The sequence below is a fragment of the Drosophila montana genome, unplaced genomic scaffold (assembly GCF_035044405.1).
Source record: "Drosophila montana isolate Dmon_TW-CO22-7 unplaced genomic scaffold, ASM3504440v1 contig_2844_1, whole genome shotgun sequence".
Classification (NCBI taxonomy): domain Eukaryota; kingdom Metazoa; phylum Arthropoda; class Insecta; order Diptera; family Drosophilidae; genus Drosophila; species Drosophila montana.
The window spans coordinates 1-26,336 of NW_026997717.1; the positions used below are offsets into that span (position 1 = coordinate 1).

The 26,336-nt window shown below is 36.4% G+C and overlaps 1 pseudogene; it reads left to right on the plus strand.

Moving 5' to 3' along the window:
• Nucleotides 1–8,180: 8,180 nt before the first annotated feature.
• LOC135430049 (opsin Rh3-like) lies at nucleotides 8,181–12,624 on the plus strand (annotated as a pseudogene).
• Nucleotides 12,625–26,336: the final 13,712 nt, after the last annotated feature.

The following is a 26,336-nucleotide window of genomic DNA, read 5'->3' on the forward strand; positions in this document are numbered from 1 at the left end:
CAAGACGGACGACGAAAAAAAAATGGGTTTTCGTGCGCACTGTTGATGTTTTGCAAGTGATTTGTTGTTGCTTGCTATGGTAAATGAGCTTTATTTTTGAGTTTGATTTTGCGTTTGCGGACCAACTCGATCGACCGCACGCGATTTTTATAACGGTAAAAAAAGCTCGGAGTGTGTCTTCAGCTCTGTCTTTTTATTACTCAATGACAAGCCACTTGCTATCGCTCGTGAAGTGTTTCGAAAAAGAGCTTTTGATCCAAAAGCCTCCTCTGTCTCTTTATTACTCAATGAATGCATTTGTAGCCTACGAGAAATCGGCATCGACTGACTCTCTGATCGTTTTCTCTCAGAGCGGACGATCTGACCGTTTGCTCTCTCTTGTAGCCTTCTAGCGGCGACCACTGCGTGTTGCTCGCTCGGCTACTTGCTCTTCTGGAACTTTCCCGAATCCTACACAAATAGTAATTCTGATTGGAATATGTTAATAATGGCAGCTTTTGCATAAACTTTTAAACTATCCCGTTTATGTTTTTGTTATTTAAAGACATGCTGTGTTTTTCTTCTTTTTATGTCCAGGGGTTATTTGTTGATCATATAATTCGTCATCGAATTTAAGATTAAATGTAATCTTCATCTCTAATTGGCTTTCATTTCAATTACATGAATCGCTTTATATTGCACTGGCAGCCATTTCCGGTTGCTATCAATTGTCGACTGGGAAGTATTTTCCAGCGAAGGAGTCATTCACCTTGCAGCCGATTAAAAATAATCGCAACACGGGAATAGGATCCACCAAGTGCTTAGCATACTCGTAGTTATTATTTTCGTAGGCAATATATACACAATATACTTTGGACCGCCCGTGGATTCAATGTGTTGTCGTGTGGCGTATTGGCCAAACGCGGCGGGGCACTTGGGAGTGGGTGTAGTGGGTGGATAGAGAAAACATCGCGTAGGTAGGCGATTCGTGTGGAGGTGAACATATTCCATCGCTAATAGGCAAACAAAGGGAAATCAATCTTTTTGGGGACTTTGAGCACATTGGTAGGCATATGTTTACATACCAACACATGCGTACAGTCATGCATACCTATATACATATGTTGCTGTTCGAATTATGAATTTGAGTGAAAACCATGTTGAGCGGTGTGTGGCTTGGCAGGGCTATAGGGAAATATTTGCATGCCTTTGTGGACTTTTTCAATATGATTTATGACCTAAATTGTTGGTGCACACACCCGCACTCAAGCATAATACCACATATGGCCGCCTTTGCCTGTTTGTTTCGCTGCGCCCTGGAAGCGCACAAAAGCATGATACACTTTTGTTTTATGAGTCTATAAGTAGGCTGGCAGATACACCTTTATACATATGTATTTATGGCTGATGTGCGCGGGTGTGTGTGCATGTGTGTGTATGTACATAGTCTTTTTTACTGTTGTTTTCCTATTAATTCTCCATATATTATTTTGTACAAAATAGGAAATTACTAAATCTATTATTAAAGATTTATTGAATGAAACTTCAAAATAAAGAGAAAATAAATGCAAGCAACTATTTGTTAGTTATTTATTTAGCCTTGGTAACCAACTTGTTGTAATAAAAATTTTCTGATGTCTAAAATCTAGTTTTGTGAGGCATAAAACCAAACACACTATAAATACGGGTTATGCCATCTTTCATGCCTTAATTGATAAGATGCCAGATATTTTTCTTACATTTAATTTTTTATCGATTTTTTATTGAATTTTAATAAATCTATTTATTTTTTTTTTTCAAATGAATATCAAATTTTCCGTGCTTATTTAAGTTTAGATTAGTTTAGTTACTTTTTTAAAATTTTTTGTTTCATTAATTGTTCTCGTATGTTTCGTACATATGTATGTAACATATTTATATATATCATATTTCATTTGTTTGCGCATACCACACAATAAAAACTGTTGGCTTAATTTAAACTATTTTAGAAGGGTTTTTCTTTAATTTTAATTTAATACTTTTTTGCTTAAAAACAGAAAAAACTTTTTTCGCATTGTCAGCGCTCTATTCCACATCATCAATTTTCTTTTCAGTTTAGTTGGGGTTCGTAAGGACAGGATACGAGAAAACCCTACAGCAGTTCAGTTTTATTATACCCTGAACCAAAGACAATATAATTTATAGTAATTTATATTGTCTTTGCCTGAACCCATTGAAAATGAGTAAAAAGGGTATAATGTCCCTGTGCAAATGTATGTAACAGGCAGAAGGAAGCATCTCCGACCCCATAAAGTACATACATTCTTGATCAGCATCAACAGCCGAGTCGATCTAGCCATGTCCGTCTGTCTGTCCGTCCGTCCGTCCATCCGAATTTATGAACGCAAGGATCTCAGAACCTATTAGAGCTAGAGACTTGGAATTTTAGCTGTAGGTCCTCCTAATGCCCGCGCAGATCGAGTTTGTTCCCGATATCGAGAAAAATCGATTTCGAAATCCAGTATTTTTCGCAATTTTGGTAAATAATAAGAGTTAGAGTCAACATATATTTAGCTTTTAGAAGAGTATATATATATCATGTAGCTTTCACTTTATACCTATCGCCACCTCCCCTTTACCACCACAAAGCTATAAATCAAGTTAGTAAGCCAACTTGTACAATTACACACAATTAATGCAATTGATAATACAATTGAGAATACACAAATATTCTATATTCAATTCTACAATAAGATGTACTGTCGAAAATTTCATTAAGATCGGTTAAGAAACACAAAAGTTATGTGCGCACGTGCTAGCAGCACAGCTGCTGCGCAAATTCCAAGAATTTCTGTATACATGTACACACACACACATTCATGCGTATTTGCTTTGAATTTTATCAACAGCATTGCAATTGCGATTGTATTGTTTTCTGTGCTGCTATTTTAATTGATTTTTTTCTTATCAAGCTCAGTTATTGTCGTGGCCCTTGAGTAGAGGCAGCGTCAAGTGGTGCGGTTAGTTGCGAGTTCGAAGCCTGCCAGGGGAACCATTTTTTTTATTTTAATTTCTCTTTATTATTACTAAAGCAAACGAGCGTGTAGCGAGCTGCATTTGGTGTTGAAAGAAGAGGGTTAGGGATATCCCCTAGTCGGGAGCTCCCGACTAGAACCTCTTACTTGTTCTAAGTTCTACTACTCCTCCTTTGGTTTATTTCTACCAAGAGCTCGAGAAATCCGATTACTTCTTATCTCAATCAGTCGTGATTGAACATCACAATAAAGAAGACGTATCAAGGCTATTTTGTGTTACAGTTTGCTAGCGACATTGGTCTTTTAGTAATATGCTACCTAAAAATTTGTATACCCTGAACCCCTTATGTGTTTGTGCAAATGTATGTAACAGGCAGATGGAAGCATCTCCGACCAAATAAAGTATATATATTTTTAATCAGAATCAATAGCCGAGTCGATCTAGCAATGTCCGCCTGTCTGTCTGTCCGTCTGTCCGTCTATCCGTCCGTCCGTCTGTCCGTCTATCCGTCCGTCAGTCTGTCCGTCTGTAGAAGCTCTTACTTGTTTTCATTAGATCAGACGCTTATTATACTCTGAACCCATTAAAAATGGGTAAACAGGGTATATTGTTTTTGTGCAATTGTATGTAACAGGCAGAAGGAAGCATCTCCGACCCCATAAAGTATATATATTTTTGATCAGCATCAATAGCCGAGTTGATCTAGCCAAGACCGTCTGTATGTCCGTCTGTCCGTCCGACTGTTCTTATGCATGTAAGCAAGGGTCTCAGAACCTATAAGACCTAGAGGCCTGAAATTTGGAATGAAGGTCCTCCTAGTGGCCGCGCAATACGATTTTCGATAATCAAATAAATAAACCAATTGGAACTACCCACCGATTTAACCCACGATTTTAATACAATTGACCTTTTGATGAAATACAAATATTTTATTGCACAATATCCACAATCTACTGTGGATTTCATCAAGATCGATTAAGAAACACAAAAGTTATTATAGAAAACGAGTTTTGGCCTGCCATGTATTGTAGGAATTTCTGTGTATGGTATGGTTGTATTTTTAAAAATTGTAAAAAACAAAAATTTTTCCATAAAATAACTTAATTTTCGATCGATCGTTCTTATGACAGATATATGATATAGTAGTCCGATGTATATAAGATTTTGCATAAATGAAGGGAACATTGTAAAACTAATAAATGCCGAGTTTGGTCAAGATATCTTAAAAAACAAAAAAGTTTTCTATACAACAACTTAATTTTCGACCGATCGTTCCTATCGCAGCTATATGATATAGTTGTCCCATATATATAAGATTTGGCATAGGAGGGAGCATTGTATCTTGAAAAACAAAAAAATTTTCATGCTCCAACTTAATCTTCGACCGATCGTTCCTATGGCAACTATATGATAGAGTGGTCCGATTGTGATAGGAGTATAGAAAAACTAATAAATGCCGAGTTTGGTCAAGATATCTTGAAAAACAAAAAAATGTTCCATACAACTTTATGTTCGACCGATCATTCCTATGGCAGCTATATGATATAGTTGTCCGATGTAAATAGGATTTTGCATAAGTCGAGGGAGAATAGTAAAACTATAAATGCCGAGTTTAGTCAAGATATCTTGATAAACAAAAAAATTTTCCTTGCAACAACTTATTTTTCGACCGATCGTTCCTATGGCAGCTATGCCATTCAGTGGTCCGATGTTGAGAGGATTTTGCATTAATATGGGGAGCATAGTAAAACTAATAAATGCCGAGTTTGGTGAAGATATCTTGATAAACAAAGCTGTTTTTCATACAAGAACCTACTTTTCGACCGATCGTTCCTATGGCATCTATATGATATAGTGGTCCGATCCAGCTGGTTTTGACATATGTACTGCGTGCAACAGAAAGAGGGACTTCTGCAAAGTTTCAGGAAGCATCTCCGACCCCATAATGTATATATATTCTTGATCAGCATCAATAGCCGAGTCGATCTAGCTATGTCCGTCTATGTCCGTATGTATGAACGCAATGATCTCAGAACCTATTAGAGCTAGAGATATTAGCTGTATGTCCTTCTAGTGCCCGCGCAGATCGAGTTTGTTTCCTATATTCGATAACTTGCTCCGTTTTCAAGTAATCGATAAAAATCGATATCGAAATCCTGTTTTTTTAAGCAATTTCGGCAAATAATATGAGCTAGAGTCACCAAACTTGACATGTAGTTTCTAGAATAGTATACGTATATCAAGTACCCGCTACCACCAAATAGCTATAAATCAAATAAATAAAGAGACCCGTTCACAAGATTATCTCTATATTCGGCCTTTGTGCGGTCAATATTAGAGTATGCTTCTTATATCTGGAGCCCATCCGCAATTGTGCATACAAACAGGATTGAAAGGCTGCAAAAACAGTTTTTAAAATTTAATTTACATTGCCTAAACTTTGCTGACCCCTTACCGCCATACAGATTTAGGTGTCGACTACTACACTTGTCATCTCTGGAAGATAGAAGAATGATTTCAGCACTGCTTTTTCTAAACAACTTAATTGTAGGAATAATTGAATGCCCTTCCCTTCTTGCTCGCGTTAATTTTAATGTGCCGAGCAGATCTTTGCGATACCATTTGCCGTTTTCTGTGGGGACTCATAGAACTGCTTATGCAAGTAACGAGCCTATGATCAGATCACTAAAGCTTTATAATAGTCTACCAACTGAAATGCGTTTTGATTTTTCTGCCAATAGTGCTCAAGTTAAAAATAAGCTTAAAGAATTCTTCCTTTATATCTCATTAATTCCACATCTTTTTTTAGCTTCATATTTTCTGTTTAGTTAATTAGTTATTTAAGATAATATTTTGTAAATTAAAATAACCTGAAAGCTACCAGCATTGGTTAATAAATAAATAAATAAATTTGTATTGCCACAATTTAAAGCCACAATTTCAATGCAGTTAAGAATTTTTGAAAATATACAAATATTAGCAGAATCAGATCAAAATTAATAAAATTTCATCAATGTTGGTTAAGAAACACAAAAGTATGGTATATTAGCAGACTGTCAGACTGTGTCAGCGGCAGCTGGCGCAAATCGCAAGAATTTCTGTATACATGTGCACACACACATTCACGCGCGTTTTATACCCTTGCAGAGGGTATTCTAATTTTGTCGTGAAATGTGTAACGCATAGAAGGAGACATCTCCTAAACCATAAAGTATATATATTCATGATCAGTATCAACGTCCGAGTCGATATAGCCATGTCCGTCTGTCCGGCTGTCTGTCTGTCTGTTTCTATGCAAACTAGTCTCTCAGTTCTAAATCTATCTTTATGAAACTTTGCAGAAGTCCCACTTTCTGTTGCACGCAGTACATACGTCGAAACCAGATAGATCGGACCACTATATCATAGAACTGCCATAGGAACGATCGGTTAAAAAGTAGGTTCTTGTATGAAAAATATTTTTGTTCATCAAGATATCTTGACCAAACTCGGCATTTATTAGTCTTACTATGCTACTCATATATATGCAAAGTCCTATCAACATCGGTCCGCTATATCATATAGCTGCCATAGGAACGATCGGTCGAAAATTAAGTTGTTGCAAAGAAAATTGTTTTGTTTTTCACGATATCTTGACGAAACTCGGCATTTTTTAGTTTTACTACGCTCCTCATATATATGCAAAATCATATCATCATCGGACCACTATATCATATAGCTGCCGTAGGAACAATCGATCGAATATTAAGTTGTTGCATGAAAAATTTGTTGTTTTTCAAGATATCTTGACCAAACTCGGCATTTATTAGTTTTACTATACTCCTCATACATATGCAAAATCTTATTTACATCGGACTACTATATCATATAGCTGCCGATCGGTCGAACATAAAGTTGTATGGAACATTTCTTTGTTTTTCAAGATATCTTAGCCATATTCGGCATTAATTATTTTCCCTGTGATTACTAGATATTGGCAAAACACTATGAGCTTTATGAAAAGGTGGGGTCTACAAGGGTATTAATTCATCGGCGTGCCGAAAATAGCCCTTATTTTTAATTTTTTTTTGAAATTCTATCAACATGCAGACTGCAGTTTTGCCATTGCGATTGTATTGTATTCTGAGCTGTGTGTATGTGTGTCTATTTTAATGGTTTTTTCGACATCGAAAAGTTGTTGGTTTCGCAGTTTAGATTATTAATTATTGTGGTCTGTTACAAGTTCGAATACTACAGAGGGAATTGTGCTTTTTTTAAAATTTATTTTTATTGCTGCTAAAGAAAAACGAACACGTAGAGCGAGTTGCATTTTGTGTTGGTAGAAGAGGGTTCAGGGTATCCCCTAGTCGGGAGCTCCCGACTATAGCCTCTAACTTGTTTTAGTGTCTATTGGTTGTTGGTTTGGCTGTTGACTAGGGGCACCGGCAAGTATCGTGGTCTGTTACAAGTTCAAATCCTGTCGAGGGAACTTTTTTTTGTAGAATTATTTTTATGACATCTAAAGCAAACGCGTAGCGCGAACTGCATTTGGTTTTATGTTGAAACAGACCAGTTTTGGAAGAAAAATATGATCTGGTTCGCAGCTCGGCTCAGCTGTTTTTAGAGATAATGACTTGGTATACAAAAAATTAAAAGTATTGGTTTAAACCGGCTTGGCTCAAAACAGGTTTGCAAGCGTGATATTAATCGCTGTAAATTTAAACATTTTTTGCATATTACCAATTAATAAAATATTTTATTCTTATAAGAATTTGTAGGGCCTTAACATAGATGGCTAATTAAAATTTATTAAGACTTTCTTAAACCAAGTTTTAGGCTAATAATAAAAAAAAAATAAAATATAATTTCATAAACAGAACAAAAGAATGCAATCGAAATCTAATAACGTTTAAGTGAAATATGGGTAACAATTAGTTTAAGTCTCAAGTACAGTAAAAACAAAGCAAACTAAAAACAGACAAATGATTGAAGCACCTCAATCGATAAGCGCCTAAGGCTAGGCACAGAAATGGAAAATCAGGTCAGAACAGTTAATTCAGCGAATTTGGTTAAGGGATTATACGGATCCACATTGTAATCCACAATTGCTGCTGCAAATGTGCGGCTAATCCAATTGCAGGTGAGCATATATAAAGGCCGAGAGGAAATCAGAGAGAGCGCTGATTTTGTCTTGGGCAACGGCGGATCCATCAATGTGGCCAAGCGGGCCATGGAGTATAATATAACTGTCATCGGGAATGTGTCGACGGTGCTGCGACCGGAGGCGCGTCTGGTGGCCGAGCTACCATTGCTGGGGTGGAATGTGCCGCCGGACGAGCTGCGTCACATACCCTAGCACTGGCTAACGTATCCGGAACCGCCTGAGTCGATGAACTATCTGCTGGGCACACTCTATATATTCTTCACGCTGATGTCGCTGATAGGAAATGGCCTGGTTATTTGGGTCTTCTCAGCAGCCAAATCGCTGCGAACACCCTCGAACATACTGGTCATCAATCTGGCCATCTGCGATTTTCTGATGATGAGCAAAACGCCCATATTAATCTACAACAGCTTGCGCTGGGCAACCTGGGCAGCCAGATCTATGGCATCATTGGCTCCTACACGGGCATCGGCGCGGGAGCGACAAATGCGTTCATCGCCTACGATCCACGCATGGCATATCTCTATATATGAAACCGTTTGTCCTGACTGACTGACTGACTGACTGACTGACTGATTGGTGATCAACGCACAGCCCAAACCGTGAGAGCTAGGAAGCTGAAATTTTCACTGTAGTTACTTTATGTGATGTAGGTGCACGTTAAGACGGGGTGTCAGAGAATTCCACCCGCGAGTGTGGAAAAATCGCGAACAACGTTTGTATGGCATTTTTTTTGCTTACCATCCGATCGGCCTTAAACTCAATTTCAACCAGTAAGAGGTTCTAGTCGGGAACTCCCGACTAGGGGATACCCTGAACCCTCTTCTTCCAACACAAAGTGCAGCTCAAGCTATGCGCTCGTTTGTTTTAGAAGTATTAAAGATAAAATAAAAATAAAAAAGTTCCCTTGTGCCTACTCTACTCAACAGCCACATCAGCAAATAAAAAAAAAAATTACCTAGTCAGGGTTCGAGCTCGTAATTGATAGCGCTACTTTCCACCGCCTCTACTCAACAGCCACACCAATAATTCAGTTTTAATGAGAAAAAAACCAAAACCAGAAATTCTTGGAATTTGCGCAGCAGCTATGCTGCTAACACGTGCGCACATAACTTTTGTGTTTCTTAACCGATCTTAATGAAATTTTCGACAGTACATCTTATTGTAGAATAGAATATAGAATATTTGTGTATTCTCAAAAAGTCAATTGCATATAAATTGTGGCTTAAATTAGTGGGCAATACAAGTTGGATAATTAACTTGATTTATAGCTTTAGGTGGTAGAGGGGGGTTGGCGATAGGTATAAAGTGAAATTTACTTGATATATATATACTATTTTAGAAGCTACATGTCGAATTTGGTGACTCTAGCTCATATTATTCCATATTGCCCAATGAACAGGATTTCGATATCGATTACTTGAAAACGGGGCAAGTTATCGAATATCGAAAGCAAACTCGACCTGCGCGGGTACTAGGAGGACCTACAGCTAAAATTTCAAGTCTCTAGCTCGTATAGGTTCTGAAATTTTTTTGATAAAAAAATATATATATATATAATATTATGGGGTCGGAGATGCTTCCTTCTGCCTGTTACATACATTTGCACAAAAACATTATACCCTTTTTACCCATTTTTAATGGGTTCAGGGTATACAAATCTTTGTTCAAATTCATTTTAGGGGTGTTTCACACTAGAAATGGAAGTCAAAGATTTGATGGGTCATTTCAAAGGATCTATATGAAAAATCATTTGAGACGTGTTTCACATTTTTCACAGAACCCAAATTTCTTCGGTAGAAGTGCGATTCAAAGATTTTTTGGGCTAAGTTTTAAATTTTTTCCGATTTGCTTCAAACTTATTTTCAAAGCTCTATATAAGACATTAATGAATACGTGTTTCAGCTATTTAGGAAATACCACCCACAACAGTGGGTTATTAGCGAAAAATGTTTGTATGAATCTTACATGTTTACCACCCGATCGGCCTCAAGCACATATTCAAAGATCTTTGTGCAAATTCATCTGATGGGTATTTCACATTTTTTGGAAAGTCCATCCCTCCTTGGTGGAAATGGGGTTCAAAGATTGGGCGGTCGGCGTTTCGTTCTCAAATTTATTTCCATGGATCAACATAAGAAATCATTTGAGACGTGTTACACATTCTTGTCAAAATCAAAGCTTTCACGGTGGAAAGTGCAATTTTACAATTATTTTGGTGAAGTTTTAAGTTTCGTCCGATTTGCTTCAAACCTATTTTTAAAGCTCTACATAGAACTAATGAATACGTGTTTTAGGGGTTTGGGAAATTCCACCGGCAACAGTGGTAAATTGGCGGAAAACGTTTGTATGAAAGTTGTTCGTTTACCGTCCGAGCAGTGTCAAAATCATTCTTAAAGCTTTTTGGGAAAATACTTTTTATACGTGCCACGTGCAATGCCGGGATATACCCGCTAGTTCATCTATATGTATGCCACGACATTTGTGGTAGCCTGTTATACGGAAGCGTAGGGTCGCTGAGGCCCGAAGGCTATTTGACCTCCTGCATGTTCGACTATCTGATGGATAACTTTGATACCATGGAAGGAAAAATGACGCACGGCAAGGCCAAAGCCATGATTATATTCATCTATATGTATGCCACGCCATTTGTTGTAGCCTGCTATACGGAAGCTTGGGGTCGCTTTGTGCCCGAAGGCTATTTGACCTCCTGCACCTTCGACTATCTGACGGATAACTTTGATACGCGCATGTTTGTGGCCACCATCTTCTTCTTCAGTTTCTTCTGCCCCACCAGCATGATCCAGTACTATTACAGCCAGATTGTGAGCCATGTGTTCAGTTATGATAAGGCGCTGCGCAAGCAGGCCAAGAAAATGAACTTCGAATAAAGCGCAGCGATTCGACAAGAGCAAGGAGACGGCTGAGATACGCATTGCCAAGGCGGCCATTACCATTTGTTTCCTATTCATTGTAGCCTGGACACCGTACGGCGTCATGTCGCTGATTGGCGCCTTCGGGGACAAGAGATTGCTGATGCCACAATGATAGCGGCCTGCACCTGCAAAATGGTAGCCTATATAAATCCGTTTGTGTATGCGATCACTCATCCCAGATACCGTATGGAGCTGCAAAAGCGTTGTGCCTGGCTGGCCATCAATGAGAAGAATCCCGAGACTAGCACGGTGGCCTCCACGACGACCACACCCGAGCAGCAACAAACGACGACGGCAGCCTAGAGCTGCGAAATTGCGAATGACCCCTCAAAATGGTCATGAACTTAACTGAACTCGATTCGTAATAAAAAATGCCAGGAAAACAACTATAACAGAAACTCGTAATAAAATGAAAATGTGCTAACAATTATATTATGTCTTTTAATTATTTTAAGTAGCATGCTCTGAAATAAATAGTTAATGAGTGCAAGCAATCAAAGCAAATCATATCTGATAAACTCCCAGTCCTGGCCAATGAATACCCTCTTGTCAGTCAAAACTCTCCACCCGCTCAATAACAGTCACTCTTAGGCAGCAAAACAAAAGGAAAGCAACGGCTGAAATACAATGCGTGAATGCCTAACATTTTGTTCTACTTTCCCTTTGCCCATTAAGTAATAAACAGATATATTTATTACTCAATGCCCTTTGCCGAATGCACTCCGTAACAGAATCCAAAGCAATGCCTTTTTTCTCACTCTCTCACACACTGCAATGTGATTGCGTATTAAAAGTCGAGCGGAACAAAATGAAAGAGGCAAGGTGAGCTCAGCTCTTAATCAGAATATGGCATTCGCTGGCTGATAACAGCATATGGGCATATTTAATGAATGAGCCCCAAATTAACTCTGAACTTTGTTTTGAACAGCTTCAACATTAATTCAGCATGCTAAATTACTTTCTTTTCACTAAATCATGTGCTCCGCAAACAATCCACATTACATATACACAAATACATATATTTGCATTGGTGTTTTATTACTGACCCCTCCCCAAAGAAGACGCTTAGACGCCTTTACATTCGGTCATGATGTATAATTTATTTTCCGAGTTATTAAATTTAATCCTGGATGTCTAAAAGTGGACAGTGATTGGATTATCAAGACAATTTTTCAGCAGTAATGATCAAAATCGGAATGAAAAAAGTAGTCTCAAATTCGCTCTAAAAATTACTATAACATTCTTAATTTATAAATATAATAAGTTTCTGTACCTGTTTTGTAGTTTAGGCGCTTGTTGTTTGGTGTACTTACTATGTGTAGCATATTCAATGTATGACGTTTGTTGTAATGTTCTTGCTGTAGTGTTATTGTTGCAGCAAAGTTTGTTGTGTGGTTGCTTTTCATACAGTGAGTGGGTCATTAGTACAGTATAATTTGCTTAGCTGCCTCGAGTACTTTGCACAGACATTAGAGGCAGCTATCCTAAAAAGGCAGTTAACTTAATTTATTTTTATCCTAAAAGTGAATCGATTTCATATTAACCTCTATTTTTTTTAAGTTGCAATTAATTCTATTTAACAGTACAAAGTTAAATAATCAAATTAATTTATTAACTTTATGTATTTAAATTACATTTAATTCAATTTCTATACAGTTTATTGTATACATAAGAAGAACAAATCAAAAATCAACACATCTGATCATAGATGGCGCAGGTAACTTACATGATATTTATAGAAATTGGCAAAAAAAAATAGGAGACCTCCAATAGGAGGCGCTAAAATGCAAAAGGCTGTTAAGTTAGATGCACTAAACGTAATTAATTTCATACAAAATTAGCTCTTATTGCAGCGAAAAAAAAATTTCAGGCAGCTATCTTACCGATGCACCTAAGTATCGAGGCAGCTAAGCAACTGTATTATAATTTTGACTTGAAATGTGTAACGCATAGAAGGAGACATCTCTGACCCCATAAAGTATATATATTCTTGATCGGTATCAACAACCGAGTCGATATAGCCCTGTCCGTCTGTCAGTCTATTTGTTTCTATGCGAATTATTCTCTCAGTTTTAAAGCTATCATTATGAAACTTTGCAGAAGGCCCCTCTTTCTTGCACGCATTACATATGTCGGAACCGGCTGGATCGGACCACTATATCATATAGCTGCCATAGGAACGATCGGTCGAAACGTAGGTTCTTGTATGAAAAACAGTTTTGTTTATCAAGATATTTTGACCAAGCTCGGCATTTATTAGTTTAACTATGCGTATGCGAAATCCTATTAACATCGGACCACTATATCATATAGCTGCCATAGGAACGATTCAAAGAACGATCGGTCTAAAAGTAAGTTATTGTATGGAAAATTTTTTTGGTTTTCAAGATATTTTGGGCAAACCTGGGAAAACGGCAAAACTTCGGCGTACCGAACTTACTCGTGTTGCTTGATTTTGTTTTTGTAGGTCAAAGAATGGACGGGACAAAGTGTTGTGTTTAAGTCAGTTGCGACTTGGCTGGCGGCCAAAAATTGCTGAGTTCTGCACGTAAAAACATCCATTTTGCTTTGCATGTGCTAACTAAGTGAAATACAAAATGACAACAAAGTGAATTTTACTTTTAAGACGAATCTGCAACTCTTGCAGCCAGTCAAGTGGTGTGCTTAATAACGCTAAAAAATAAAAATATACGCAAACTATCAAAGCAATTTTCTTTGTTTTCTTTAATCACATTATTTTAAGCTCAGCCAACATTTTAGTCTATGCACCTAATTGACTCAAAGAAAAAACTCGTTTCCACCTGATAATATTCTCATATGAATATTTAGTATGACAATATTATATTTACATAATTAAGCATAACTTTCAGACTAACATAAATGTAATGCAAATAAATACGACCTTATTAGCTTTTAAACAGGTATGAGGTTCTAGTCGGGAGCTCCCGACTAGGGAATACCCTAAACCCCCTCATTCCAACACCAAATGCAGCTCGCGCTACGCGCTCTTTTGTTTTAGTTGTAATAAAGATAAATTAAAAACAAGTAAGAGGTTCTAGTCGGGAGCTCCCGAATAGGGGATACCCTGAACCCTCTTATTCTTATATACACCAAATGAAGCACGCGCTCGTTTGCTTTAGTAGTAATAAAGATAAATTAAAAAAAAGCTCCCTTGGCAGGGTTTGAACTTGCATCTGACCGCGCTACTTTCCGCTACCTCTACTCAATAGCAACACCTATAATTAAATCTCTGTGAGAAAAAAACTAATTAAAATAGCAACACAGAAATCAATACAATCGCAACTGCAATGCTGTTGATAGAATTCAAAGTGTGTGTACATGTTGCTGTATCTTTCATTTTATACCTATCGCCGCCTTCCCGCTACCACAATAAAGCTATAAATCAAGTTATTTATCCAACTTGTATTGCCCACTAATTTAAGCAACAATTTATATGCAATTGCATTTTTGAGAATACACAAATATTCTATATTCTATTCTACAATAAGATGTACTGTCGAAAATTTCATTAAGATCGGTTAAGAAACACAAAAGTTATGTGCGCACGTGTTAGCAGCATGGCTGCTGCGCAAATTCCAAGAAATTCTGTATACATGTACACCCACACATTCATGCGCGTCTGCTTTGAATTCTATCAACAGCATTGCAATTGCGATTGTATTGTTTTCTGTGCTGCTATTTTAATTCGCTTTTTTCTCATTGAGAGTTAATTATTGGTGTGGCTATTGACTAGAGGCGGCGGAAAGTAGCGTGGTCAGTTACGAGTTCGAACCCTGCCTAGGAAACTATATTTTTTTTTTTTTGGCTATTGTGGCTGCTGCGTAGAGGCGGCAGCAAGTATTGCGGTCAGTTGCGAGTTCGAACCCTGCCAAGGGAACTTTTTTTTTTTAAATTTATTTTTTATTACTACTAAAGCAAACGAGTGCGTAGCGCGAGCTGCATTTTGTGTATATAAGAATAAGAGGGTTCAGGGTATCCCCTAGTCGGGAGATGTCGACTATAACCTCTTCCTTGTTTTTTTTTCTTTTGCGCGGGATATTTGCAACACAAAGGCAAACTACCAAATATGATCTCCAGAAAATAGCTTTTTGATTTCTGGATTTGAGTGCAAACTATGACAAAACGCTTACATATAAATTATTTCAAAATTGATACGTACAGAAAATTGAAAAGTTTTCTGGGTCAATTCCCAAACAAGCAAAATAAAATTGGATAAAAAAAAACAATGAAACTATGTAAAGCTGAAAGCTTAGAATACTCTAACAAGTTACACTTTAAATCAAAATGAAAATGGAAATGAGAAATCAGGATGAATATGACATGAATGAAATCAAAGGTGCACCAGAGCTGCAACCGCCAGCGAAGCTTCCTCTTGAATTTCCGCTGTAACAAGCCTTGATGTTTGCCTAATGCAGCTACAAACATTGTCAATTGAAACTCTAAAAACTGCTAACAAGCAGCAAATGGATGCTACTGCTACTGCTGGAACTTGAGCTCGTAAAACAGCCGCCAGAGAACAACTTTTAGCAACCAAGCAGCCAAGGCAGGAGCTCCGGCTCGTAGCGAACAGGCTGGTTGCTGGCGTGCAAGGAATGTGCCCGGGGAGCAGTTGGTTATGCCATTTCAATATTACAACCATCGCTAACAAGTTGCACAGGTAGTTACGAAGTCATTGAACAAATAAATGCCACGTGGTTAAAAAGCCAATCAGTCTGCCCCACGTACACAGCCCAAAACATTTTGTACATACATATGTTATGCATCACATTGCACATTGCACGTGAAATGCAATCTAGACACTCAACTTGGCTAAGCATTAACTATTAACTAATCGCCCAATAAACAAACTTGAAACTATTTATATCGTTTTGTAAACCTACTGAATATCAATAAAAATGGGTTACACCCATTTAGAAAAGTTTAAAATTTGAACATTTACAGAAAGCCACTTGGCTGGTCAACGCCGGGTAACACAAACTGGTGCATAAAATCCCTTCACAACAGTTATCATAACAGAAAATGACATGACAAACATATTCGGAAATAATAATAAAATATTTATTTGAATATTGAAGCAACAAAATTATTTTGTATTTATTTGAAAAGAAAGATTTTACAGAAGTTTCCCACTTTCTTGCAAAATTTTAACAATATTATTGATATTATTTGTATCAAAATGCTGAGCACTTAGACGCATACAAAATAATATTTTCACAGCTTAATTCACTAAATTCATTGCTTCTAGCAAAAAATCGTTTATATTTACGAAATTCGTTTACCCATTACTAAGTTTCCAAAGCTTTTGAGCAATGTACATATTTGGAGATTGTAAAGCAATTAAAAAACAATCAATTAAAAATCTGTGAATATTTTGCCAAAATCTATAAAAAACAAGTAAGAGTGCTTTAGTCGGAGGTGACCAACTAGGGGACACCTTGAACTAAACTCTTCCAACAATAAACGTATTTTTTTTATTTGAATGAAAAACGAGAAAGTAAGGATATCTTCGGCACGCCGAAGACTTAATATCTACTTTTGGACCTATCGTTCCTATGGCATCTAAATGATATATATATTGCCTGCAACATGAAGACGGACCTATGCAAAGTTTCAAAACGATAGCTTTGAAACTGGGAAACTATTTTGGCGTTATATTTGCTCTAGTACAATAAACGACAAGGCATAGCTGAAAACTCTGATAGTACTAAAGATACAATGCTTGCATGTCAAGAATACACACACACAACCATGTGTGTGCCAAGCATCCCAAAGACAATATAAACACAAAATATGTTTATACATATAAGTGCTATGAGTGGTTATTCTCTGCATAGGCTTTTGCTGGCAAAGAAATTAATTTGGTCAGTTTTCTAGCGCTGACCATGACTTATCCCAAATTTGTATTCACATATGAATGTATGTTGTGTACTGAGGTTAGCTCGGTAGAAAATCAGTATTCTTAAGTCGATGCAAATATTTATATTATTATTCTTATATCCCAACTAATAGATCCTTAATAATTAAATTACAATAATGACCAAAATAAAATAATAATATTTAAATAAATAGGTTTTTACGGTTTGGCTGTTGCCAAATTTGAAGAAATTATATTAGAATCGGCTTAAAAGATATTGATTTTCTACCAAACCAACAAACATATGCAAATAAGTACAAATTTGAGATAGATCATGGTAACCGTGAGGAACTAACAAAATTATTTTTTTCGGCAGGGAATAACAACACATTTACAGACATGCAAACATAATTGCTTGCACGGCCCTCATAGAGCCGAAGATGAGACTAAATTCGGTTTTTAGAGATTTCTAAATTTAAGCTGTGATAGCGCGATGATACTGATTTCGTTTTTGATCCCAATTTGCAAAAAAAATTTAACTGCATAGTAGCATTTTTTTGTATGGCGTTACTCATCTTAGTGTTTATATTGTCTTTGGTTCAGGGTATACCCAAGTCGGACTTCCGACTAGTGCCTTTTACTTGTTTAATTTGTCTGTGTCTAAAATTATAGTTTGCATGCGCTTCAACGAGTTAAAGCAAATCTGCTATCTTAAGAAATCGAATCGGTTAAAATGGATTGTAAAATATTTTACTTAAAACCTTATCGTTTCTACGCCCAAGCATAGATATTAACAAGCAATCAATTCTTGGACTGCTAATATAGAAACACTTTTCTAAAATATTTAAGACTACTTGATTAAGTAATTATTAGATAATTTAATGTTTTTAGAGGAAAATATTCTGTATTAATTATTATTATATTCTAAATTATATTTTTTGAATTTAGGACTAAACAGAATGAATAGTTTACCATGCAATAGCTTTTTGGGAATGCGACTCGGTTAATATCTTTTGAATTCTATAAAAGTATTTCAAACTATGATCTATTTTGGATTTAGCACTGTGTCATTTAAAGCAAAAGGAAAGCGTAGTATAGGCTCTGAGCTTAGGCAGACAGTCGCGAATATGTTTTCGCGCTAAGGCTACATACGTATTTTAATTAATTTAATTCATTCATGTAGAATTATACGATAAGCCAGGAGGTTTATATCGCACTTAGTCGCGGCTTAGGCCTGACCATACGTCAGACAGCAGCAAGTCTCGTAACCGGATCTGTTGTTATTAAAATAATAGTCATTTGACAAAGGCGCACCAGCGGACAATTTGAGATGCTCGCGTCTCCCCTCAGCAGTGCAACATATCTGTACACAACACAAAAAACGCCGCCTCATGGAATGAGCACTCGACATATCGGAAAAAGTTGCCGCCATAGAAGACGCCAATGCCGTTCCAGCCACTTGATTGCCCATCCCACCGCAAGCAAATCACTAAAACATAACAATCTAATTGCTCTAATGCTGCCGCAAAAGCGGCAACATCGGATGAATGCAAGTCACATGGATGCGAACGTGCCTAGTTTAGGGCCCTGGCTTTTTATTCAAAGCAGGAACTTTGGCCACGAACCGGGCTGAATTTATTGTTCCAACGAGAACCAAAGCTAATTTTATGCTTTTTCTGCTCCCCTTCTTGGTTATGTGAAATGTCACTTGTTTATCTCGACACTGGGGTTTAAAAATGATGCCCCTAATGACCAGTTTGGAATACAGAATACCAAAGATCAGATAGCTAACATAATTTGTACAAGACATGCAAAATGAGGATATTTAATAATTATAATAATAATAATAATAATAATAATAATAATAATAATAATAATAATAATAATAATAATAATAATAACAATAATAATTATAATAATAATAATAATTATAATAATAATAATAATAATAATAATAATAATAATAATAATAATACTAATAAGAATATATATTTTTTACATATTATTTATTAATATTAACAGTACAAACTTTCAGGACTATATACTCAATAACAATTATTACTAACAACAATTATCATCAAAAAGAAGCCTATATGGGTTTATAAAAACCCCTTACAACTATTATAATGTTCTGCTTACCTTTGTTGACAGCCTTTGTCGAATATTTCAGGCAGTAATTAATAAAATAAAACATTTAAAAATAAAAAAAAACCCACAGTTTCGATGTAATATATACTTTAAGACAACTAAAATTTCTAATATGCATTTGTCACATTAAAAAGTTTGAGTCAGCTTTTGGATTGAACTTCTTAAAGCTTAACTTTTCTATTACTAAACTACTTGTACAATGAAACAATTAAAAAAAGACTTTTGTGTGGAAATCCATACATATCCAGATTCATGTGTGACACAAGCGTGCCGAAATACAACTTAAGGCAAATTATAAATTTTACAAGCGACTTGTTTTTTTAACCAACAGAGGAGACTTATGTTAATTTATTCATGCAACGTTAGCAAAATACAGTGAGGCTTCGAGTCGACAGCAAGCATATGTTGGTTGGCTCACTTTGACGAATTAACTACTTTTTGTATGCCACATAAGGGGCGCACAGCCCGTGTCCCAAATGCTCTAATAATCAAATTTAATGACAACAGCGTTTGAATTAAATTATCAATCTATGAATGGCGGTTGGGTAGGGTCTAAAAAGGGCAGCACAATCAAATTGATTTTATTTACTTTGACACCAAAGTCCACAGTCATGTATTGGGATCTTCCCAGGACCCCATTTAACTTTAATACGGGTTTTGGTTCGTTAAGTGTAGCAAAAAGTTTCTAACGTCCTGAGGCTGCTTCTGTCTGTCCTTATTGTTTGTTTACTTTGCCGCCTTCTCAATTCGGAGTGCTTCATAGAAAATATTGATGGGCATATTGCTTGGGTCAGCGAATGTCGAGCGATAAGCATAAATTTAAGAATTTATTTAATAAACAGATTGTTGATTTATTCAATTTTGCGTGAGTTAAGTTACCGAATAGTAATAAAAAAAATTTTTTTACATTTTTAAAGCTTATAAATTTATTGAGATTTAAATAGTAACTTTTGTTCGTGCTAAATATATATATTAAATATATTCATTATATAACAGACATATAATGGATAAGTGTTGAATTGTTCAGACTGCTTTAAAGGACAGTATTTAAATTGGATGGTAGATTATAACTATGAAAATCAAATTTTTTTTTTCAATACTATTTCCCAATCCTCTCTCCTTTCTACTGTAAATTCTTAAGCCCTCCCGGGCCTGACAATATTCAGGTCTTCTCAAGGAGTGTAGTTCTTCCCTTCTTCGTCCATTGCTAAGGCTTTTTAATCTATCCCTTGAATCTTCTGTCTTTCCATCTCTTTGGAAAGAATCTTATATCATTCCTCTCCACAAGAAAGTTGTAACTTCTGATATTACAAACTAAGGGGCATTTCAAAACTGTCCGCAATCCTTAAATTATCCTAAAACAAGTAAGAGGTTCTAGTTGTGAGCTCCCGACTAGGGGATACCCTGAACCCTCTTTTTCTAACACCAAATGCAGCTCGCGCTACGCGCTCGTTTGCTTTAGTAGTAATAAAGAAAAATAAAATAGAAATGAAAAATTGATCCCTTGGCAGGGTTCGAACTCGCAACTAACAGCACCACTTGCCGCCGCCTCTACTCAACATCCACACCAATAATTGAGTCTTACTTAGAAAAAAAAAACATTAAAATAGCAACACAGAAAACAATACAATCGCAATTGTAATGCTGTTGAGAGAATTCAAAGCAGACGCGCATAAATGTGTGTGTGTGTACATGTATACAGAAATTCTTGGAATTTGCGGAGCAGCTATGCTGCTAACACGTGCGCACATAACTCTCGTGTTTCTTAACCGATCTTAATGAAATTTTCGACATTACATCTTATTGTAGAATAGAATATAGAATATTTGTGTATTCTCAAAAATTCAATTGCATATAAATTATGGCTTTTATTAATGGGCAATACAAGTTGGATAAGTTGGTGGCGATAGGTATAAAATGAAAGATACTTGATATATATATATATACTATTCTAGAAGCTACTTGTTAAGTTTGGTGACTCTAGCTTATATTATTTGCCAAAATTGCTCATAAAACAGGATTTCGATATCGATTTTTATCGATTACTTGGAAACGGGGCATGGAGGACCTACAGCTAAAATTACAAGTCTCTAGCTCGTATAGGTTCTGAGATCCTTGCGTTCATACATACGGACGGACGGACAGATAGACGGACATGGCTACATCGACTCGGCTATTGATGCTGATCAAGAATATACATACTTTATGGGGTCGGAGATGCTTCCTTTTGCCTGTTACATACATTTGCACAAATACATTATACCTCTTTTACCCATTTTCAATGGGTTCAGGGTATACAAATAATCACTTCGACCGTGTAGGATTTCTGCAAAACAGGGGAGACACCTGTTCAACATGGATTCGTAAAACATCGGTCATCTACGACCAATCTGCTGGAATTTACTTCCTTGGTAAATGATGCTTTTCTTACTAAAATGCAAACTGCTTAACTCCTTAAACTTGACCGATTAGGGTTCCCTCCGTTTCTTTTGCTTTGGATTAGTTCTTATTTAAAAGGTAGGACCCAAAGAGTAATGCTGAGGCTGACTACCTCTAAACAGGTTCACGTTTCTTCTGGTGTTCCTCAAGGTAGTCATCTTTGTCATTTACTCCTTACTTTTTTTATATATGATCTCCCCTCGGTTATATCACATGCCCGGGTACTTATGTATGCGGAGGATGTGAAACATATATTATCACACACTAATCCCCAACATAACTCTCATCTACAAGATGATTTGAGCGATATGCAAAGCTATGCAATTTTGGTGTTCGACCCATCAATTGCATCTAAATTGTTTAAAGTGTATGCTTATGACCTTCAATCGCACTACACCTTGCCTTGTCAGTTATACAATCGACAATACTCCATTGCAACTAACAGTAAAGGATCTAGGCGTTCTTTTGATTCTAAACTTTGCATCAATCTTCATAAAGATACCATCGTTTATGAGGCAAAAGGTGTAATTGGATCCATTAAACGATGGTCTAAACAGTTTAACGATCCTTTCACGACGAAACTTCTGAAAATCTCTCTTGTTCGCCCTATCCTTGAATATTGCTCTTGCATCTGGTCTCCGCAGTATAACAATAGCCAGTATCGTATTGAATCTGTTCAAAAGCAATTTCTGCTTTTTGTCTTACGAGGCTTAAATTGGGACCCCAAACTTTGGTTGTCATCATACTCCAGCAGGCTGCTTCTTCTTAATCTTCCGTCGTAAACCAACCGTACGACAATTCTCGGTGTTGTCTTCCTACATAAGTTGATTGTTGGCGACATAGATTCCTCTTTTCTGTTAGGGCGTCTTCAGTTTTCTGTTCCGTGTAGATTCATTCAACTTTCGAACTTTCTTCGAACATTCTCTCCCCCTACTAAATCGTTGCTTTCAGGATACCTTCGGGATCTCACTGACCATTGCCAGCTATGAGTAGGGGCATAGCTTGCCTGACAGGTTATAAATGTTCTCCCACCGGGTCAGTGATTTCCCATTACTCTCTCTTTATTCTATATCCTATATAATTTACATAATCTTATATAATTAACACACTATATATCTAGCTTAAATTTCCTTACTTCATTAAGAACTTCTTTCTATAATTTTTCCAATTTATTTTATTATCTTAAATTATATAGTAAATTTCTAATACTTTTAATTTTTACTTAAGAACACTATTTTCTGTAGGCTCTAATATCGTCAGTGAAAAAATTTGCTGTGAAAAGGGGCATAGCTGGCCAGGCAAAAATGTGTATTCTAATGAGGTTTTAACATTTAATTCTCACATTTTGATGTATTAAATAATTAGAAAAACACTCGTTTTTGTCGACCATTAAAAAAAAATAAAATAAATAAATGAAATAAATGGAAATAAATATATATAACAGGTAAGAGGTTCTAGTCGGGAGCTGAACCCTCTTATGCCAACACTAAATGCAGCTCGAGCTGCGCGCTCGTTTGCTTTACTAGTAATAAAGATAAATTAAAAAAATAAAGTTCGCTTGGCAGGGTTCGAGCTCGCAACTGACCGCATTACTTGCTGACGCCAGCTATGAAACCAGCCAAGAAAAAGAAAAAAATTGCTCGGTAGGGTTCGAACTCGTAATTCAAAGCTGACGCTGAATGTGTGTGTGTACATGTATACAGACATTTCTGGAATTTGCGCTTGTTGCTGCACGTGCTTGCAGGCCAAAACACATTTTCATTCGTGTTTCTTAACCGATCTTGATGAAATTTTCAGTAGTAGATCTTATTGTACTATAAAATATTCGTGTATTCTCAAAATGACCATTACATTTAAATTGTGGCTTAATTAGGTAGGCAATACACGTTGGTTTACCAACATGATTTCTAGCTTATTGGTGGTAGCGGGGAGGTGGCAATAGCTATAAAATGAAAGATACTTGACATGTTAAGTTCGGTGACTCTAGCTCTTATTATTTACAAAAATTGCTCAAAAAACAGGTTTTCGATATCGATTTTTATCGATTACTTGGAAACGGGGAATATTATCGAATATCGGAAACAAACTGCGCATAAAAATTTTGCCGTCAACTTAAATAGGGGGTGTCGAATTCAGGTATCATCGTAGTTTTTAAATTTCATCAGATATTTTATTAACTTTTTGCTTGTATTGTTTTTTTCCTTTTGGTTCTGCTTGGTCCAGTACTGTATAATCTATTGAAGACTATAACGAAAGGCATCATAACTCTCAATTAACTGAAATTTCTAAGAGCTGGACATTATATTTTAGTTAGGAAAATGTAGAGAAGGTCAAAGTGATTAAATAAACTTGATAGTACAATTTACAAGCAGCTTTTAAGAGTATATTAGCTAACCAAATAAACTTAACACGAGAATGAGTACCTCTATAAGTACAGGAATTCCAATTTTGTATTTACCCTGAACCGAATATTGGAGCGAAAATAACGAACTTAAAATTTTGACGAATCATATTTTGTTTAAAACACGTTTCGATTCAAAAGGTTGTTATTATTTTATTATAAGAAAATTTGACGATGATTGGACAATTCTGTCCAGCGTGAGTACTTGTTAGATACTAGTTTATTCTTACGAATCCTATGTCTATATTAACAGAGTGTCTTATTATCGGCAGCAGCGGTCATAAACTATTGCTTTTAATTAGGGTATTTTTCTCACCCTTGCTACTTATTATTCTAACATGATATTTCTTAGCGTAGGTCACTCTTAGAATCTTAAGCGACCACATGTGCGTTTTTTATTATAATGCAGCTACCTGCAGTTTAGTATAATATGGTGTGATATAATTTTACCGAGGGTCTAAGTGAGACTCGGTGTAACGTGTTCATGTGTGAACACTGATACCATTTGTTGGTATAAAAAAATTAAAAACACATACACAATAATTTATTAAGATTCACATTATAAACACAGTAAATTTGTCTCTAATAAACACAATTTTCAGAAATGTTAAAGAGCTCAAAGTTGATCAAGTGCCCAGCTGTGTTTTTCAAAATGCTTTGGCCCAGGTATTTTATATGGGTTTTTATACAGTTATAGCTGCGGCAGTCACATTCGCAGTTGCAGTCGTCCTCATACATTCAACGGAATTGCGTGGGAACTTATAGGCGAAAATAACTTATGCCATTTCCGCTTCTTCCGACCTGAGCTGAGCCGGCTACAGCAACACAAAATGGACGATGCAAAGGGACGGAATACAATTGTGAGGTCGTGTAAGTGACAAACAATGAAGACGATAAGTGACGCGCTGGTAAAGGGAAGTGCGGAAACTGAAATGCCCTGTGTAGGTACGTTTGCTCTTTGTGTAAGTTAGCAACTGTGTGCGTGTGGGTATGTGTAATTACCCTGTAGTTCGGGTCCATCGGTGCACCTTTAACGATTTTGCGGCCTCCTTAGGATGGGTACTGGTCTCAAACCGTGAAATCACCAATTCGTTAGACTAACGAATTTAACATGGGGATGCCATTGCCGCTTACCGAGCGGTACGACGTTGCATGACGTTGACCTAGCGAAATACCTAGTGCAAGTGGGTTAACGATTTCGTTAGTACACTTAACTTAGCGATTGTGCTAGAGCAAAAATTCTAGCGATTTATCTGATCCAAAAGGGTATACTATTTCGCCAGCACATTTTACTTAGCGGTAAAGCTGGTGCAAAGGGGTTTGCTCTTTCGCTAGTGTAAATAATACTCATAGTTTCTAAAAACAAATTATAATTTTATTTAATAAACTTCCTTCTTCGCATTAACATACAAACTAATAACCTTATAACTAAGAAGCTGCATTGCTTTTCGAAGCTGGTCTTCTGGAGAGCCCGCAGCAATTACCTTTGATGGACTCTATGGACTCTGAAATGAAAAGTTTACAATTTATTTTAAATGTATTGGTTTTTTTTTTTTATATATAATACATACCAATTAACACGGGATAAAAGTAAATATATTATTATATTATTGTAAATACATACCCGCTACAATATTTATAAGTTTATTTAAAGTTTTCCAGTTGAGTTAAATATGCACATGCAATCACAAGTAACAGTAAACTACACAAATAACAAAAGACTCGCGCGCCGCTCATTGACCTTGTTGCCTAAACATTTCTTGACTGCAAAGTCTAGGGAACTCGGCTACTTTTTATTGTTCGTCCTCAAATTTTTGAGACGAAGCACAGATCTCGTAATAAAAAAATTCTTTAACATTTTAGTTTTGATCGGCATAGCATTACCATTCGCTAACGAATTTCCTAACGACTAGTAATGCATAAGATCGTCAGTAGTCATCTTTTTCTGGGGGCCATCGCATAACCGTTCGTTGGCGAATTACTTTTTTGTTTGTTTATTGTATTGACATTGAATTACGTAACGCACGGTGATGCATCAGATCGTTAGTATAGGCTCGCCGCTTGACACCATTAGAACAACAATGTATTGCTTACATTTCTGTGTGTGTGTGCGATTACTTTAAAAATTATATTCAGTTTTCGTGCGCTTTCGCTGCAAAATATTTCATAAGCTAAGTTTATTTTGTTCAACGAAAATATGGTCAAAAAATCTGGCTTTAATATAGATGCCCCCGAAGCAATACGAACGGCAACAACAACAAATCAATGCGGGAGCTGTGTTGCCAGAAGCAGGGCTACGGCAACTAAGGGCAAAAGTTTTGTTTGTCCTGACACTTAAAAAGTCGTAAAACGCACATTACCCATTAAGTCCACAGACCACTGCATAACGAACCAAAGCAT